This window comes from Dromiciops gliroides, chromosome 3 (assembly GCF_019393635.1).
Source record: "Dromiciops gliroides isolate mDroGli1 chromosome 3, mDroGli1.pri, whole genome shotgun sequence".
Lineage (NCBI taxonomy): Eukaryota > Metazoa > Chordata > Mammalia > Microbiotheria > Microbiotheriidae > Dromiciops > Dromiciops gliroides.
Genome location: NC_057863.1, coordinates 400359636 through 400379050, shown reverse-complemented (window position 1 = coordinate 400379050; position 19415 = coordinate 400359636).

Here is a 19415-nt window from a genome sequence, read left to right as displayed (position 1 = left end):
CAAGCATTTTATTATGTGCTTGTTGTAGTGCCTATAAATGTCTCAGGAGAACTAGATAGCATGATAGATGCAGTTCTGTACTTGGAATCATGAAGACCTGAGTTCTAATCCAGATATAGGTACTTGATAACCATATGATTTTAGACAAGCCTCTCAACCTCAGTTTCCACATCTGTAATATGGGAATCATATCCAGTTTATGAGTTGTGAGAACCAAATGAAATAATATTTGTAATGCATTTGTAATGAGTAAATGCATGCAAGTGAATAAGTAGAACCTTTAGTGTAATGAATAGAAAATCAAAAAGAAAAAAAGGAGTCTCTATGGTCAAGGAGCTAACATTCTATTGTATAATGCTTATCTACCTAACTATATACTAGTTAAGGTTCAGAAAACATCCCTTCTGGCTCCTGAACAACTGGCTTTTCCTATAGTTCACTTCAGCTCTCTACAGGTGGTATTAACAATCAATAAGCATTTATTAAGTACTTACGGGGCTCCAGGCACTTTGTTAGGTACTGAGGATACCAAAAAATTTAAAAAGGCAAAAAACAGTCTCTACCCTCAAGGAACTCACCATCTAATAAGGGAGACAAAAAAGCAGACAAGTACTTACAATCTATATTCAGGATAAATAAGCAATAATTAAAAGTAAGAAGGGGTTAGAAAAGGCTTCCTGTAGAGAACTGGGTTTTAGTTGGGACTTGAAGGATGTCAGAAAAGCCAGAAGGTAGAAATGAAGAAAGATTAGCCAGCCACAGAAAATACCCAGAGGTGAGAGATGCAGTGTCTTGTTCTTGGATCAGCAAGGATGCCAGTTTCATTGGATCAACAATTATATAGACTGGCACATATTTCACCCCATAGCCTTTTTCTCACCCTATTCTGCACAGAACTCCCCAGATGATGTAAGCCTTTTGGCAGAGAAAATACTTCTCCATCATAGGTCCATTTGGAATTGTCCTGTGCTGACAGGAGATAGTTCTTGCATCAGCTCTGATCAATTCCCAAAAAAGGAACTTCCTCTCTGGAATTTATAACTTTTACTATGATTCCTGATGACCTCAGACAAGTTTGTCTCAGGCTCAGAAATAGACCTTTCCTCCTCTCTTCAAGGGATCCCAGTCAGCACCACAATCCAGACACTATAACTCCAAAATCTGATGATCTTTCCAGAAAAGAATTTCCCTGTCCCACCCTAGTCCCTCCCCGCCCCCATAGCAGACACTTCACCTTCACCACTACTCCCAGTTTTGGAGTTTGACCAAGCCCTTTCTCTCTCTCTCTCTCTCTCTCTCTCTCTCTCTCTCTCTCTCTCTCTCTCTCTCTCTCTCTCTCCCTCTCTCCCTCTCTCCCTCTCTCTCTCTCTTCCTCTCCCCTCAAATGGGTGGGATTGTTTGAAGTACTCTAAGCCTATCCAATGAGACATCCAATAAGAAGACATGAATTTGATATCTCTCATCAGGCAAACAGAGAAGCACTAATTTTTACATTCAATAGCTAGTAATTGCTTTAATATCCACCTCTGCCTTTTTTTCTTTTATTCTACTCCTTCCTTATTTTCTTTTCCCCTGTATACCTGTCTATGCCTTAGCCATCTGAAGAGCAGGAGTCCCAAAGGACTCTCTGAGATCTCACAGAGCTCAAAATGTTGAGGCACTTTGCTCAAGGGTCTCTGAGGAGCTGCCTGGAAAAACAAATCCACTGCTGATCAGGAAGACAGGGATAACTACCCCTGAGCACAGTCTACTTGGCCACCTCTTCTGAAGTTGATCTCCCATCTTTTTTATGAGCCTTAGGTGTTAACAATGCTAGGGCAATGCTATTGGAGATATGTTCTACTTGAAGGGTACATAACCACTCTTGTGGACTTACTCATCATTTGGCTACTATAGGAGCAACAGAATACCCAACTCACCACAACTGTCAGGAAGCACTAAGTATTGTAGAAATAGGGCCATTGGTAAGGTGGCTATGCTTAAAGAGTTTTCCACCCATCAGCCTCATGGCAAGAATTGTAAATGCCAGTAAATATTGTCGGTAATTATCTCATAAATTAATAGGTCTGTTATCTGCTATGCAAAAATGTATAGAGATCATTCAGAAAGTCATTCTCTCTCGGAGCCTCAGTTTCCTCAAATGATAAAGTTGGACTAGAAAGTCCCAGGTTCCCTTTCAGCTCTAAATCCTATGATTGTCTTACCAGATCATAAAATCTAAAAAATGCCACCCCTACAATTTTAGGTGTATTTCCTTCTCTTTTATGGATTTCATGCATATCTAGTTTGGGTCACTTATTCAGTACAGACGTGTCCTGTCATCTACATGCTTTAGAGAATGGGAGCCTTGTTAGAGATCGTAGCTAGTCTACATGTACTTTCAGGGACAAATGATCCTCTAGGAGTGATACAGGGTTAGCAAAGCCACCGATGTGTTTATGGCCTGGGATAACCCTTACTAATCTCAGATTCTATCCTGACATTTAGTGATATGGGATTTTACCTCTGCTTATAAGGATGGGGGTAGGAGTGGGGGGAATTGCTTGAGTAAATTAATCAAATCACCCCACTCTACTAAAACTGATTTATTAAAATGTCATACCCCAATACATTAAGCAGGTAAGAATCCATATCAATCATATAATTTTGACTAACTTTGGAAAAAAGTATTTGATCAACTGGAATAATACATCATGAATTGTAGAAGTCAGAGAACTTCTACAAAGGGTCCAGAAGAAAAGCTATCAATACCTAAGAAGAACTTCATGGATGTCCCACCAAAAAAAGAGAGACATGCTTTCAGCAACCAGAGGCTGTAAGTTAGCCTTTTGCTAAATTTGGCCACTTTCCCTCGGGCCAGTGAGTCACACACTTTTAGGAGGACGTTTTTACTACCTGTTCTTATAGTGCAATTCTCTTCCTGTGATGACACCTAAGACAACTAAATGGCACAGTGAATAGAGTGCTCATCTTCCTGAGTTCAAATTCAGCCTCAGACACTTACTAGCTGTGTGACCCTGGGCAGGTCACTTAACCCTGTTTCCCTCAGTTTCCTCATCATAGAATATACTGGAGAAGAAAATGGCAAACCACTCCAGTATCTTTGCCAATATAACCCCCAAAAAAGTCATGAATAGTTCGACACAACTGAACAATTAAATGATATCAATTAACAATGAACTGAAGGGGGCAGCTAGGTGGCGTAGTGGATAGAGCACCAGCCCTGGAGTCAGGAGTACCTGAGTTCAAATCCAGCCTCAGACACTTAACACTTACTAGCTGTGTGACCCTGGGCAAGTCACTTAACCCCAATTGCCTCACTAAAAACAAAACAAAACAAACAAACAAACAAAAAAAAAAACAATGAACTGAAGAAGAACACAGATGGGGGAGGGGGGGGTCATGATCTATAACTTGTAAATTACATCCTCACACTCTCAGAGCTACCCAAAGAGTCCTGAAGGCATATAGTAGCTGCACTCTGGAGACCTGATTTCTCAGTGAAAGTAGCAATTGAGATAGCTATCCCAGAGCTTACTCCTGCTATACCTTGAAATAGGAAGGAGTGGAATGAGGACATGACATCAAACCTTTGGAGTCTAAGAGTGAGCTGTTTTTCACAAATGGGTTCAGGGATGAGGGGAAGGAGAAGTGTTAGAAAAGAGAAAGGAAATGGCTGAGATGGGGGTGAGGAGAAGGGAGACTGATAAACCAGGTCTTGGAGGATCCTCTGAAATCCACAAGACCTAACAACTAGATAAAAGTGATAGGATAGCAAGTATTGACCTATTTTTTATCAAGGAAACATCCCCATTCTATTGGTGCTTTGGGGTCCGCTGACCACCAAAATGCCTGGGTGGAAAGTGAAAAATCCATTCACCTGAATGTTCTGCCCAAAAGGAGCTAAGAACTGATATGTTGACCTGAAATATTTATTTCCCATTTATTGATATTAACTCAAAAGACAGGGTGTTGTTGGTTTTTGTTTTTTTTTTTTTAAGTTTAACAGGAAAGAAAACTACCCAGGGAAATGCTAGCCTAGTTCTAACCCATACTGAACAAGATCATCATTAAATTTCTATAAACATATACTGCAAGCATATTGTATACATATCTCTGTGCTAGGTGCTGCTAAAGGGCATTAATGAACATCTACTACATATAAGACAACATTTACTCCAACCTATCATTTTATAATTGAGGAAAGTAGTACTCAACTAAATCCCTTACCCAAATCACACCAGCAGTGAGAAGAAAAGTCAGCATTCAAACCAGGTCCTCTAAGTCCAGAGACAGTGGGAATTCTGGTCCAGTCCAGTGACCATTACATTGTACTGTATTGTGGGGAATAGAAATATAAATCCAAAAATAGTCCTTGTCTTCCAGAAATTTACAGTTTGGTAGCAATAGCTAGGATTTACATAGTACTGCAAAACACTTTATACATATTATTTTATTTTATTTTATCCTCACAGCAACTCTGAGAAGTAGTTGCCATTATTCTCCCCATTTTACAGGTGAGGAAACTGAGGCAAACAGAGGTTAAGTGAATTGCCCAGGGTTACACAGCTAGTAAAGGTCTGGGTTTAGATTTGAACTCAGATATTCCTGACTCCCAGATCCAGGGTCATGTCCATTGTTGCATCCAGTTGCATTAGTAGGCAGAATAGTTCACATACAAAATATTAGAATGTAATATGTACTATGAGAGGCAAAAAATGCTACATAAATCTAGAAAAAGAAGTCCTTGTCTCCTTGCCATCAGACCATGAAAACTTTTGAATGCCTGGCTAAGGAGTTTGGGCTTTTAAGGTCCTAAAACAATGGAATAGCATACTGACATCGATGTAGGAGGAAGATTGTGGCAGCAAGATATAGTACAGTTTGAAGCATAGAGAGAATAGAAGCAGAGAGATGGGTTAGGAGACTCCTTTGGAATCCTTTTTGATAGTATGGGCAGTCACCTTCCAGGTTCTGTCCTTGACCAGTACCAAAGACAGCTCCTCTCAAAAGTGCTGGCTTTGTTAGGAACAGGGCTTAGAGTAGAGGGATGCTCGGATCCAGGCACTAACAGTTACCAAGTTCACATTCATCACCAGGAATACTAAATGGCCCCATAATGATAGGCCATGGACACAATTACAGAAAATTGCTGCCTGCTTTCTTTTCCTGAAAACTCTGCTCATTAAAACGGAAATTAGAATAAACCAGACAAATGATTTCGTTTAGGGGGCGGAGAGGACTTGTCAGGACAGCATTCTCAGAGCTGATCTGTATTCTCTTCTCCTCCAAGTGATCAAATCCAAGGGCAATAAAGTAGAGTGGGACTGGGGGAGTAGGGGGGAGGGATGGAGAGTCGTATGTGTGTGTTTGTGTGTGCCTGAATTCAACTGTCTCTACATTTGTCTTTGTGCGTCTGAATCTATGTTTGTGTGTGTGCCTTTGAATGTGTGTCTAAGTGTCTGTGTCTATGTATCTGTAGCTATGCCTGTAGAGATGAGACAAGGTATTTTCACTCCCCAGGCAAGATCTGAAAATTGTGTTCTCTGCAGGTTACTGTCCAAAAGAAGCTTTGAGTCTTCTTTCTATCACATGACTTGACAAAATAAATACCTATGTTCCATGGAGAATAGAATTTCCCAGCATTAAAATCTTTGAATTTATTAAAAAGTAGAATTACAGTGCCCCTCACTTCTGTTCCTCTGGGTGGAACCCACTAGGCAGCTATCTAATTTTTCTACTCCTAATCCTGATTCATTGTTTCTATTTGTGAGAGAGAGAAAGGAAGGAAGGAAGGAAGGAAGGAAGGAAGGAAGGAAGGAAGGAAGGAAGGAAGGAAGGAAGGAAGGAAGGAAGGAAGGAAGGAAGGAAGGAAGGAAGGAAGGAAGGAAGGAAAAGACAGAGATACAGAGACAAAGACAGAGAGAGGGAGAGAAGAAGGAGGGGAAGAGATAAAGACAAGAGATGGAGAGAGACAGAAAGCAAAGAGGGACAGAGATGGAGAGGGAGGAGAGACAGACAAGCAGAGAGGGATACAGATAGACAGATGCCTGTTAAGAAATCCCAGCAGTGCTTACAGTACATTCATTCCCTCCTCACAGGTCAGTTAGTTACCTGTCATCTTTCCATAACTGAATGTAGCCTAAGGTCAAAGTAGATTGGCTCTTTCTACTCCCAGCATCTATTTGCTATCCTCTTTCATTCATAAAGATTTGGGGAGGGAAAGAAGAGAGGGGAATGCCTTAAAGAACTAAGACAAATTTTGCTAAGCAAATGGAAGAGTTTCTCATTTTGAAAGAATACTTTGTATGTCTGAAAATTACTTTAGCCTTCATCCTGTCAGCCTTTGTGATGTTTCCCCCCAAAGATCTGAAAGGATGGCATAAATAAACTCTGAAATAAAGATGAAAAAAGTTGACCTGGTGAAGTTGTAGGATCATACACCTAAGGTAATAATGGACCTTAGAGACCAGTTAGTCCACCCCTTCATTTAACAGTTGAGGAAACTGAGACCCAGAGTTAACCCAGGTTAAGTAATATATCCAATATCCCAAAAGTAGTAAGTGAAAGAGTCAGAATTTGAACCCAAATCCTCAGACCCCAGAGCTAGTAAACTTTCCACTATACCATGCTGCCTTCAGTCAGAGTCTGTATAAGTCTCATTTTATAATTATCTTTCTTTATTCTTCTCTGCCCATTCCCACCCGCCCCCCAAGACTTTCTACCAATAAGCAGCTACCATATCTTTCAAAACAAAATTTCAAACTTGTCTCCTCCAGGATGACTTCATTGACTAAGCCACTTAGATTATCTTTACTCCATATTCCCTCAGTATCTATTTGTCTTCAATTTGTATTGTATAATTTTGCTTCCCATTGAAATGTCACCTCATAACTGTCCTCATCTCCTTTCATGCATGAATTTCATCTTCTTCAAGTAAATTACAAGCTGTTGGAGTATAGGGACCATTTCTTCTATTTTTAACATCTTTTGCCCCAAATGCTACCTAGGGCAAAGCATCCACCTACTGGTTATGGGTCCCTGGGTAAATCACTTAACGTCTCAGATCCTCAATTGTCTCATTGTCAAAACTGGGATAATCATTCTTATACTACATTAGACAACTATTATAGGAACTTTTGGTGTCCTTCTACATAAAATGGGGATAATAAGACATGCATAGCCAACCTCATAATATTATTATTAGATTACTTTGTAAAGGTTAAAGCTCTATAAAATGAAAGCTGTAATTAACAATAGTTGTTTCATCAAAAGGTTGCTTACTGAAGTAGGAAACCAACCTATTCTAAGTCCTATGGACATATATGATTCATCTGGGCTGAACTCTAGTACCTTCTCATTGAGACATATACTCCCTGCACCTAGGTAGGTTCCCTTAATTTTTACATTCTATGCCCATCAATTGAGCAATGGCTAAACAAGCTGTGGTGTATGCTTGTGATGGAATATTATTGTGCTATAAGAAATTACAAGCAGGATGATTTCAGAAAGACCTGGAAAGACTTGTATAAACTGATGCATACTGAAGTAAGCAGAACCAAGAGAACACTGTGCACAGTGACAGCAATATAGTTTGATGAAGAACTGTGAATGACTTAACTATTCTCAGAAATACAAAGATCCAAGACAATCTCAAAGGACTAATGATGAAGCACACTATCTACCTCCAAAGAAATAACTGATATTGATTTAACACAGACTGAAGCATGATATTTTTCACCTGCTTTCATTTTTGTCTTTAATTCAAGTTTTCTTATACAAAAAGACTAATAGGATAGTGTTTTACATAAGTACACATGTATAATCTATATCTGATTGCTTACTACCTCAGGGAGGGAGAAGGGGAGGGAGGGAAGAAGGGATAGAATTTGGAATTCAAAGCTTTAAATAAAAATGTTATTTTAAAAAAAGAAAATGATTGAACAGCAAACCAATAATCACCCATTGTAAAAGGTTAATAAATTATCTTTATTTTTTAAAAAAATTCTCAATTCTGTCTTGTTTCCTCTAGGAGAGAATGACCAGGCCATTAAAAGGAATCATTTTGAGATAAACAGAAGAATCTGTCCCAGATTCTTTGGTAGATTTTTCCAGGTATTGACTAAGAGCCTAATACCATGGTGCTGAGTTCTCTCCTTCTAATAGTGTATATGGAAATTAGCAAAAGTTTCTGGTTAGTCACAGCTTTGGCCCCAGATCTAGAACATGCTGTCCAAAAGCAACACTGAGGGGGTAAGTGGCCTCTCAATAACCAAATCAATAATCTACCCAGTGGGTCAAAGGACTGGCCTTTCTCCAGCCATTGTGCCTAAGCTAACATTGATCGCTTTCTATCCTTCAGTTTGGGAAGTCTTCCTAAAAAATAATTCACAAGTGCCTAAGACTTTAAGGCTTTTACAAAGTACTTTCCTCACAGCAGTGGTAGTATAAGAATGTGGGTTGTTTTTTTTTCTCTATGCTTGCCCTTTAACCCAGTGATACCCACTACTAGGCCTATACCTACAAAGAAATCAAAAAAGAAAAAAAAAGGACATAAACATACAAAAATATTTATAGCAGCTCTTTTTATGGTAGTCAAAAGTTAGAAATTAAGGGAGTGTACCCTGATTTGGGGGAAGGAGTGGCTAGACAATTTGTGATATGGAAATCGAATGGAATGAAATGTTACTGTGCCATAAGAAGTAATGAAATGGACCATTTTAGAGGAAAATGGGAAGAACTTTATGAACTGAGACAAAGTAAGCAGAACTAGAACAACTTATATAATGATAACAACGTTAGAGAAAAAAAACAACTTTGAAAACTTTAGAACCCTGATTAATGCAATGATAAACCACAAATCCAGAAGAAAGAACATAAAAGATGCTAGTTATCTCTTGATAGAGAAGTGATGCACTCAAAATGTAGAAAGATATATGTTGGGGGCAGCTAGGTGGCGCAGTGGATAAAGCACTGGCCCTGGATTCAGGGGGACCTGAGTTCAAATTTGACCCCAGATACTTGACTTTTACTAGCTGGGTGACCCTGGGCAAGTCACTTAACCCTCATTGCCCCACCAAAAAAAGAAAAAAAGAAAGACATATGGTTTTGGACATGGATTATTAAATGAAGGGATTTTTTTTTAATTTGATAACTAGGAGGGGTAGTGAGGACAGACTAGTAAAATACTTGTTATTAGAAAAATAAAAGTAATAAACTATTAAGTATTAAAGCAACAAAAAGACTAACAACTCACAGTATAGGAAAAATACACTCAAGTGACTGATCTATATGTATACCCATAACAAGAAGTCACATCTAAAATACAATTAGGAATCTAGCATTTGATAACAACATTGTGCAACAAAATAAATGACAAAAAAACCAATAAAATAAATAAATTTATGAATGAGAGAATGAATGAAATGGCAACCACAAAATATTATTGCATTTTTCAATTTATAATTGAGGAAACTGAGGCTCAAAGGAGCAGTGACTTAGCCACATGATTATTGTATATTAGAACTTGCATTCAAAGCTACATTTCCTGATTTGGGTTCAGCATTCTTTGTACTATACCATGCTACCTCTTTCTTTTTATATCTTCTCCTTCAGTCTTTCTTCCCTTTATAGGACTTTACATTTTTTCTCTCTCCTGCCTAGATTCATTCATTTATTAATCTAACAAACATTTATTAAATGCCTACTTGTTCCAGTAGATCACAGCTAGGTGTGGGCAGCTAGGTGATACAACGGATAGAATGCTGGGACTGAAGTCAGGAAGACTCATCCTCATGAGTTCAAATCTGGCCTCAGATACTTACTAACTATGCAACTCTGGGCAAGTCAATTAATCCTGTTTATCTCATTTTCCTCACCTGTAAAATGAGGTGGAGAAAGAATAGCAAACCACTCCAGTATCTTTACCAAGAAAACCCCAAATTGTGTCACAAAGAGCCAGACATGACTGAACTTGTTCCAGGTTCTGGAGAGACAAAGAATAAAATAAAATAAAATAAAATGTTCCCTACTCTCCTAGAATTTATTTTCTCCTGGAGAATATAATCGGAACAGAGTCAAATATAACCCAAGTCCCAAATCCCATTGACATGGTATTGTCTCCTCATTTGTGAAGATAATACCAAGCACCTACATGTGGAAAATAAGAAAGATCTGCTCTCTTCTGCCTCTTTGGCTCCCAGCTTTGAGGGAAAAGATGCATAGTACCACTCCATCTTGACCATAGCTGACGATGACGGTGGTGATGATGATGTCGACGACAAAGACAATGATGATGACTAGCATTTATTTAGCGCTTACTTTTTGCCAGCTTAAGTGCTTTACAAATATTATCTCATTCAATCCTCACAACAACCTTAGGAGATAGAAGAAATCCTGTTGGTGATTTGGACTAATGAAATAAGTCAGAGGTCAAATTTCGTGAACTTTATGAGAAACTGAAGACAATGTGAAGGAAAACAATCACCAGCCTCAGGTACTGGTCCAAATTCTAAATTTAGAAATTCTTATTTGGCTATGAGGGCCAAGCTGGAAGGCAAGTCCATGGTCTGAGTTTGGAGGTGGGCACTGCTATTTCCAAGGCCACTGAGGTTTCAGAGTACTGGCCTATATCATCCATTGGGGTCTGAGAGGAGGTGATAGTCAAAGTGATAACAGTGGTTTGACACTACTAGAGTGAGTCTTGAAACACAGCTCATTATCAAAAGAGCATTGCTATTTCTAGGGGAACATCTATTCTGCTTATGCCTCCAATAGTTTCTGGTATTTTCCTTCTCTTTAAAAAAAAGAAAAAGGGGCAGCTAGGTGGCGCAGCGGATAAAGCACTGGCCTTGAATTCGGGAGTACCTGAGTTCAAATCCAGCCTCAGACACTTGACACGTAACTAGCTGTGTGACCCTGGGCAAGTCACTTAATCCTCATTGCCCTGCAAAAATTTAAGAAAAAGAAAAAGAAGAAAAAAACCATCCAATCCATGATTCTCCATTACCCCAAACCAGGCTTCTTCAAAAGAATTTATCTCCCTAGATGCACAATTTGGGGGGCAAACTTGAAGTTTTCCAAACCACTCCACAGAATGGGTTTTCAATTAACTTTGTGGGATTACAGAAGAAGCTCTTAGTTCACATGTAGCTTTCAAGCTGGAAGAGACCTTCAAGGTCATTTAGTTATATAACTCTTTATTCTATAGATGGAAGCAACAGAGGCCCACAGATGTTGTCGCTTTAAACAAAGTCCCCCCCCCCACACCCCACCAAGGTAGTAAGTGACAGAGCTGGAATTCAAACCCAAGTCCTCTGACTCCAAATCTGTAGTTCTTTCCCTCACACCATGTTGTCTTTGATAAAGGACAATAAATCCATAAGTCATTTTTCATCCAGGGCTTAACTGTTTAATTGCACAGTAGCTGGTCCATTTGTGATATTGAGCCAATGAGCGTGTGAACTCTACATTAAAGGCTATGTCCACACAACATTACCATATGTCTCTAAGTGCATAGATGGTGTGTGCCATGAAACGGGGCGGGGGGGGGGGAGGGGGCTCTGGGTGATAGACTGAATTCCCCACTTCAATTCCAGATGTTCTCAAGTCACACAGACACAGCCTCAAAATACTGAATGAATTCTTTATGCTCATTCCTTTTCACACAAGGAATAAATTTATTTCTGGCTGGGTGTGTCCAGAAAGACTGTGAGAAAATCCTATCTTTTCCCCTCCAGAAACTTCTCCCAAAGATTCAAGATTAAGATGGTCTGTTTGCCAAGACAAAAAGCTATGGGAAAGAATATTGCTTCCTGTCATCAGTAATGAAACAACACATTCAATCCAATGTACACTGTCTGCAAAATCTGGTTTGGTTCACGCTAACTCCAATGTCAATAGAAACCACTGAATCTATTTCTGAGAAGCCTGACAATTTGTTACATGTGTGATCTGCAATGGTAGAGATGCTTATCCATGCCACCACCTGCAACCCACCCTTTCTGCACATTATTTTCCCCCCATCACAACAGTAAAATCACCAAAAAGATTGCAACATTTGCCTAAATTTCTGAACTAAAGATGTGAATGAACTCAGAATCACAGAATCTCAGAGTCAAAAAAAAGAAAGCTTCAGTTACCATTTAGCACTGGATAACGAATTTCCCCTATAACTTATGGACCAGAAGTCATCCAGTCTTTGCTTAAAGACCTCTAGCAAAGGAAAAGTCACTACTTCTTAAAGCACAGATTGTTTTTAAATAGTCCAGATTGTTAATAATGGTTTCCTTAAAAGAAATCTAAACATGCTTCTTTTCAACTTTTACCCTTTGCTCCAGGGTCTGACTCCTTAAAGCCTTTGCTAGAGCTGGGGAAAATGAAAACTAAGTATCCCTTATGATCCTTAGGCTATGTGGTTGGAATCATTCAATCAAAAAGTACTTATCAAATGCCTACTTGGACCAGGTGCTATTCTAAATAATGAAGATATAAAGATAAAAGTGAAATAGCCCCTTCCCTTAAATAGTGTACATTTTAACAAGGGAAATTTTATATATATATACATACATACATACATATATATAAAACAATAAACAATCAATAAACATTAAGCACCTACTATGTGCTGAGGACTGTTCTAAGTTCTGGGATACAAAAAGAGGCAAAGGACAGTCCCTACCTTCAAGTAGAGATAACATACAAATGGAGGAGATAACATATAAATAATTATATACAAAGCAAACTATATACATGATAAATGGGAAATAATTAACATAGGAAAGGCACTGAATTTAAGAGGGGTTTGAAGAAGGCTTCCTGTAAAAGGTAGTATTTTAACTGAAGACTTAAAGGAAACCAGGGAAGTCAACAGCCAGAATGGAGGAGAGAGAGTTCCCCAGGCATGGAGGAGAGCCAGAGAAAATACTTGGAGACTAAAGGTGGGGTAGATAAAAGGTAACCTAACAACGAATAGCACTAGAATCTAGAGGAACCAGGAAAAGCCTTTTGCAGAAGGGAGTACTTGCAAAGGAGTCATGAAGGAAACTAGGGATCCCAAGAGGCAAAAGTGAGGACATCCATTCCAGGGAGAGTAAACAGTCATCCAAGGCATAGAGATAGGAGATGGAGGAGGGGGTGGGGAGGTATCTGTGTGTATGTGTATGTATGTTTGTATGTGTGTGTGTAAGTATGTACGTATGTATGCGTGTATGTACGTGTGCATGTACGTACGTACGTATGTATGTATGTATGTGTATATGTATGTATGCATCACAACAAGCCAGATAACTGGTCCACAGAGAGTGGAGGGGAATACTGTGTAAATGGACTGGAAAGATAGGAAGGACTGATTTCTTGAGTTACATATGAATTGGATTTAAGTGAGGGGGTTGCACAAAGGGTCAGCTTCACTCCCTCTTCTAGAGTCATGGGAAGTCCAGTGGTAAGACAACAGTCAAGATAACTGTCATTGACCTGGGATACAGTGAATGACCTTAGTATTTTCAGTATTTGACCAGCCTCTAAGTTCTCCATAGCACCTGTTTCAGCAGCCTTCATGGCCATTGGAATAAATTGTTCTCATCCATCCATCCATTCTGCTGGGGGAAAATCTTTACATGCTTGGTGTAGCCATGCCCCTAACTCACAATGGATTTGAGCCCTATCAGTTACCCTCAACCTGGTTTAGCCCATCTGCTGAGACAGGTGTATGGCTGTTCAGGGAGAACCAGCACCAACACCTTTTCATGGGTACTCATCTACCTTGGGTATCCAACTTCACCCAACACTCACCTGTGTCTCGGAGAAGTTGTAGCAGGTACAGCTGCCACACCCTGGTTGTTAAAGGTATTGACTGCCAAAGGAGTTTATGTTTAATACCAGAGGGATTCAGGAGCCACTGGAACTTATGGAGTATAAGATCAAGGGTAAGAAGGAGTCACATGGTCAGACTCACTTTCGGAAAATCACTTTGGTGGCCATGTAAAGGATGGATGACAGTGGAGAAGAAATTGGAGTGGGAAAGGCCATTATTAGGCTATCAGAAGGTGCTTCAAGAAGGGGCCTTGGAGATCAACTAGTGCAACTCTTTTATTGGAAGAAGGAAATTGAGCCTGAGTTTAAATGATTTATCCTGAGGGTCCCACAAGTAGTAAGTGAATTATAGGACTGGGATTTAAATTAAGGTCATGTGAACTCCAAATCTGGAGTTCTTTCTACATCATAGTACCTCCTCCAACTCTATAATAATCCTGGATGAAGTCAGCCTCATGTTTTGACAAGAAAAACACCAGACTACCTAATGTGATTTCTGGGGCTCAGTTAGGAAATTCCTCCTGCTACCCCCCCAAATTGCTCCTTTGATTGCTGCCCAAGAAAATTCTTTTACCCATAACAATGCCTCTCACTCCATAGCTAAAGATAATGTTGAAAATGCCAGTCACTTTTGGAGAGGGGACACATGGACTTGCCTTCAAGCTGAATGGTCTTGGAGAAGAGGTAGATGAACCTGTGTGCTGCAAGTTTGGTGTAAACATGCCTCTCCAGATAAAGTAATCTCTAAGACAAATGAGGCAGAACTCTACAGTTTGTACTTCACTTCCCTCCCCATTGATAACAACAAGGAGAACAAAGATGATTCTATTTGAAAAGAGGCCTCTGCTGTCTTTGAGATTTCCTGTCAATACAGAGAATTCCGATAAAACTAACATCAGACAAATGTATTTCGCAGAAGGAAAAAAGCTGACCTTTAGCAACTCTTGTGACCCCAAGGCTTGAGCACTGCCCCCATTTCCATTTTGCCACAGAATTCCATTTATTGGCTGTGCACCTTAAGCAGGCTCTAAAAGCCATAAAAGTCCTATATGTGCCCTAAAATGCTAAAACTGCTGCCAGCCCAAGCAGTTTCCCTTAGTTCACTAATAAATTTACTTTTTCTTTCTATCTGGCCACTCACTTCTTGACCTCCTATCTTGGAGACCTTATGGTAGATGAAATTATGTCCCTGGGCTCTCATGGAACCCAGGCTGAGAAACAATCTCATGATTGATTATTAATAGAGTCTTTTGTTTAAGGGAAGAAAGTTGCAGATAAAGAAACTTAATACCTCTAAGATATGACATGGGCCCCCAGATGGGAGAGAAGGCACTAGAAAGGAAGGTTGGGTAAAACTTCACTGATTGGATTAACTCATCTGCCAGCAGCCCTGAAACATCATAAGCAGAATGCTGAATTAACCCCATTCCCTAGTTCAGGCCCTCATCATCTCTCAACTGAATTAATGAAATAATGTCATAATTGGCTTCCCTGCCTCCAGCCCCCTCCAATATATCCTCCATATGGCTACCAAGTTGATTTTCCTGAACCATAAGGTTGACCATATCACTCCCTTACTCAAGAAGATCCAATGGCTCCCTCTTGTCTCTAGGATAAAATAAAAAATAACTTCTCTGTTGGATTTTATAATCTTTTGTGATGTGGTTCTAACCTGCCTCTCCAGGTTGAAAGCTCATGGTTATCTATTACTACATACAATATTCAGGCCAAATAAGGCTATATGCTGCTCCTAGTACATGATATTCCATCTATCATCCCTGTGCCTTTGAAAAGTCTATCTTCTGTGTTTTGCATGCACTCCCTCCTCAGCTCTGCCTCAGAAAATTCCTTCTTTCGTCAAAGCTCACCTTGCATTACCTCCTACAAGAAGACTGTCTTGATTTACTGTAGTTACTAGTGTCCTCCCCTCTAGTTACTCTAAATCTAATTTAAATCCTCAGTATTTTGTATTTCCTTTTCTGTGTACATGTTGCATCCTACACCCTTACCCCAAATACAATATAAGCTGAGGACATTTTCTATTTCATTTTTGTCTTTCTGTCCCCACCACCTAGCACAATGCCTGAAATATAGTAGACAATAATTGGACAGCTGGGTAGCACAATGGATAGAGCACTGGACTGGGAATTAGGAAGACTCATCTTCACGAGTTCAAATCTGGCCTCAGACACTTGCTAGTTGTGTCCCGGGTAAGTTACTTAACCCTGTTTGCCTCAGTTCCTCATCTATAAAATGAGCTGGAGAAGGAAAGGGCAAAACCACTCTAGTATCTTTACCAAGAAAATCCTAAATGTGGTCATGAAAAATTGGACATGACTGAACAACAACAAAAGTAGACAATAAATGTTTGGTAAATGAATGAATTGAATGAATGAATGAGTTGGTGGAGGCTTTGAGCTGGTTTCATTATCATTTGCCAAAATTCCAGTTTCTTCTCTAGCTTTTCTTGGATATACAACATTGTTCCTGAAACCAGGGATGGAATAAATGTCTGGAGACCTGGATTCTGGTTCATTTCTCTGTGCCTAGTTTGTCATATGAGCTTAAGCTTGGATAAGTGTCTTTATTTCTCTGGGAATCAATTTTCTTATCTCTCTAAATGAGTATCAAAAAACCTAAACCCCCTACTGATGTCACAGAATTGGTGTGAGGGGCAAGTGAAATAATGGATATGACAGTGCTTTGAATAATCATGAAGCACTACCTAGATGTAAAATATTAACTAATTAAGAATACTGAAATGCAATGGCTATGTTACTTAAAGAGTTAACCATCTTAAGGGTGGAGATAGAGGACAGATTGTGAATTGATTTTCTGCTCATTATCCAGTAGATTTGTTTCAAATGATATGAGAATTTAAACCACTGATGAATTATATTTTCTTCAAATTGTATTCAAAACTGTAGTATGGCCATATATTAGGTCAGCAAGTTTTAACTTTCCCTTAGAAAGAAAATATGTTTCATTCTAAGATACAAGAAGCCACTTTGCCATTGGGAGTCATAAACATTCATTTTTACCCATCTTTCAAGACCTCGATTAAATGTCAGGCTCATCAATACTTACTTCTTGGATTCCCCTAGACAGAAATGATCTGTCCTTTCCCCATCCTCACGTGGAACTTTGTAACTACCTTATGCATTTATTATATTATATTCAATGCTATAGTTCTAATTTGATTATTGCATTAATTGTAAGCTCTATGAATTCAATTTAACAAAAATTTATTAAATGCGTACTATGTGCAAGGAATTGTACAAGGTGCTCAGAACACAAAAGTGGAAATTAAAAACAGTCCGGGTCTTAAGAAGCTTACTTCTTACTGTGTCAGAGATGGTGTCTTACCTAAAGCTTATATGTCCCCCAGAATCTAACATAGTGCTCTGCACACAGTAGATATTTAATCTCTTTGTATTAATTGATCCATTACTGTTGTGGATTTTGTATTGGGGTATCTCCCTTGCTAAACTCTGAACACCAAAAGGATAGAACCATGTCTAAAGTATCTTTAAATCTTCTTCAGCACCTCCTACCCCATTTTTCATATAATAGGTATATAAGTGAATGAATGTATGTATAAATGAATGAATTGGAATAACCAAATCAATTATATTAAACACCTAATAGGCACCAGGCATTTTTCTCATTATTGGTAATATAAATTAAAAAGTGAAACAATCCCTGACCTCAATGGACTTACACTCTACCATAAATTTCCCAGGTCACTGGGATTATTTGTTGAATCACAGCACCAATTTAATGAGAAAAACAAATATGCCTTGAGGCATATACTAGATGCTCAGTGATGGTAACATCACGCTAAAACATCTGGATAAAAAGGGAAAAGTTCAGCCAATAATCTATCTTATCTTAGTTACATGATGTTGAACATGGAACCATCTGGATGATGTTATCAAAAATATCAGGTTTCATCTAGATTTTGGTATTGTATATACATAAGAGTCACATGGAGCAAAAAAGTCCACAAATAGTGATGACAATCAGGAAGCACAGGACAGGTTTATTGCCCCACATATAAATGTGCCATCTTTCCTCTAGAAAAGTAAGAAATGCATAGGCAGGTCAAATACTTGGCATTATCTTAACAATGTTGGAGGGGAATGCACAGTCATACTTACTTTGATTTTTAAGCTCCCCTGTGAGCAATAGCAGAGGTTTACAGGATAACTAGTCAGGATCAAGGTCACTCTGTGGCTATGAAACAAAGTGCAACTAAATGGGCCATGCCTGTAATCAAATTCACAGCCATATCAACATCATCCTTTCATACAATTCAATGTAAATTTAATGTGAGTCCACTTTGTGCCCAGGTTTGTGCTTAGGTATTCAATTAGGGATGAGAGACGATGAGAAACAAAAGAAGAAAAAGACACAATCCATGACCTTTTGTTTCTTAGAACTTTGGGGGCAAAAGTATAGCAAAGAGAATGCTGGACTTGGATCCAGGAGACACCTGGATCCAAATCCTACTATCTCTGACGCTAGTTCCTTGACTATGAACATAGCAATTAACCACTTAGAACCTCAGTTTTCTCATCTAAAAATTGTAGTTAATAATAACTCAAAAACTCTTCTCCAGAGCTCTTATTAGAAGTTTTTGTGCCCCAAAAAGTTTCACAAAACCGACCTTAAAATCAACTCCCAGCACCTCCCTTATGGGAAGGAAGCAGAGACCTGTAGCAAACTGTGTGGTCAATGCAAAGGAAGCTGCCACCAACATTTGGAGGTAGAGAGTAGAGCAGAGAAGACCAGAGAGGAGTTCATACTATGGGGGAAGCCATCTGCTAGCTTCCTAATTTAGTAAATTATTTTTATTATCGCTACAATAAGCTCAGTTATTTCTTTAGTGCTGAACAATTTAAAATACTGTGAGTACCCACTAAATTTCAGTGTCCTTAAGCAAAGCCTCAGTTACACTACCTTGCATATGGATGGTTGATCAAATAAACTTGGACTCCACCTGGAAGGTAAAGTAATTTAGCATCATTAGAATGAAATATTGCCCCTTTGTTATGTGGACATCATGGTTATCTTGGTTGCCCCTTTCAGAGCAGAAAACACATGTGGATAGAACACTGATAAAAATCAGGCCTGCTCACAAGCTTTTTGACTATCACAGAAGTATTATTCATCTTCTCAAAAATAATTATATTGAGAGTTGTTATGTATTTTTATTTTTAATTTTTTTTTAATTTTTGAAGAGAAAAAGAACTGTCCCAATTTTTAGAAAGTTGGGAGTTGTGGGTTTTTTTTTTTTTTTACATCTGGCCTAACTGCTTTCTGGGGCCAAGAAGGACAAGTATAATCCCTCTTCCACATGACAGTCAATTATGTGAAGACAGCAACAACTTCTCATCATATGACCTGTTTCTCTTACCATTCTCGTTACCTTCCTCTGGAAGTGCTCCAATTTGTCAATGTCTACCCTCAAGTGTGGTAAGCAAAACTGAACATGATACTACAGATTTGGTGTGACCAAGGGCAAGTATGACTGGCCTATCATTTCCCTCATTCTGGTTATTCAATCTTCAATGGTTCTGTTATCTCATCAATATGAGGAG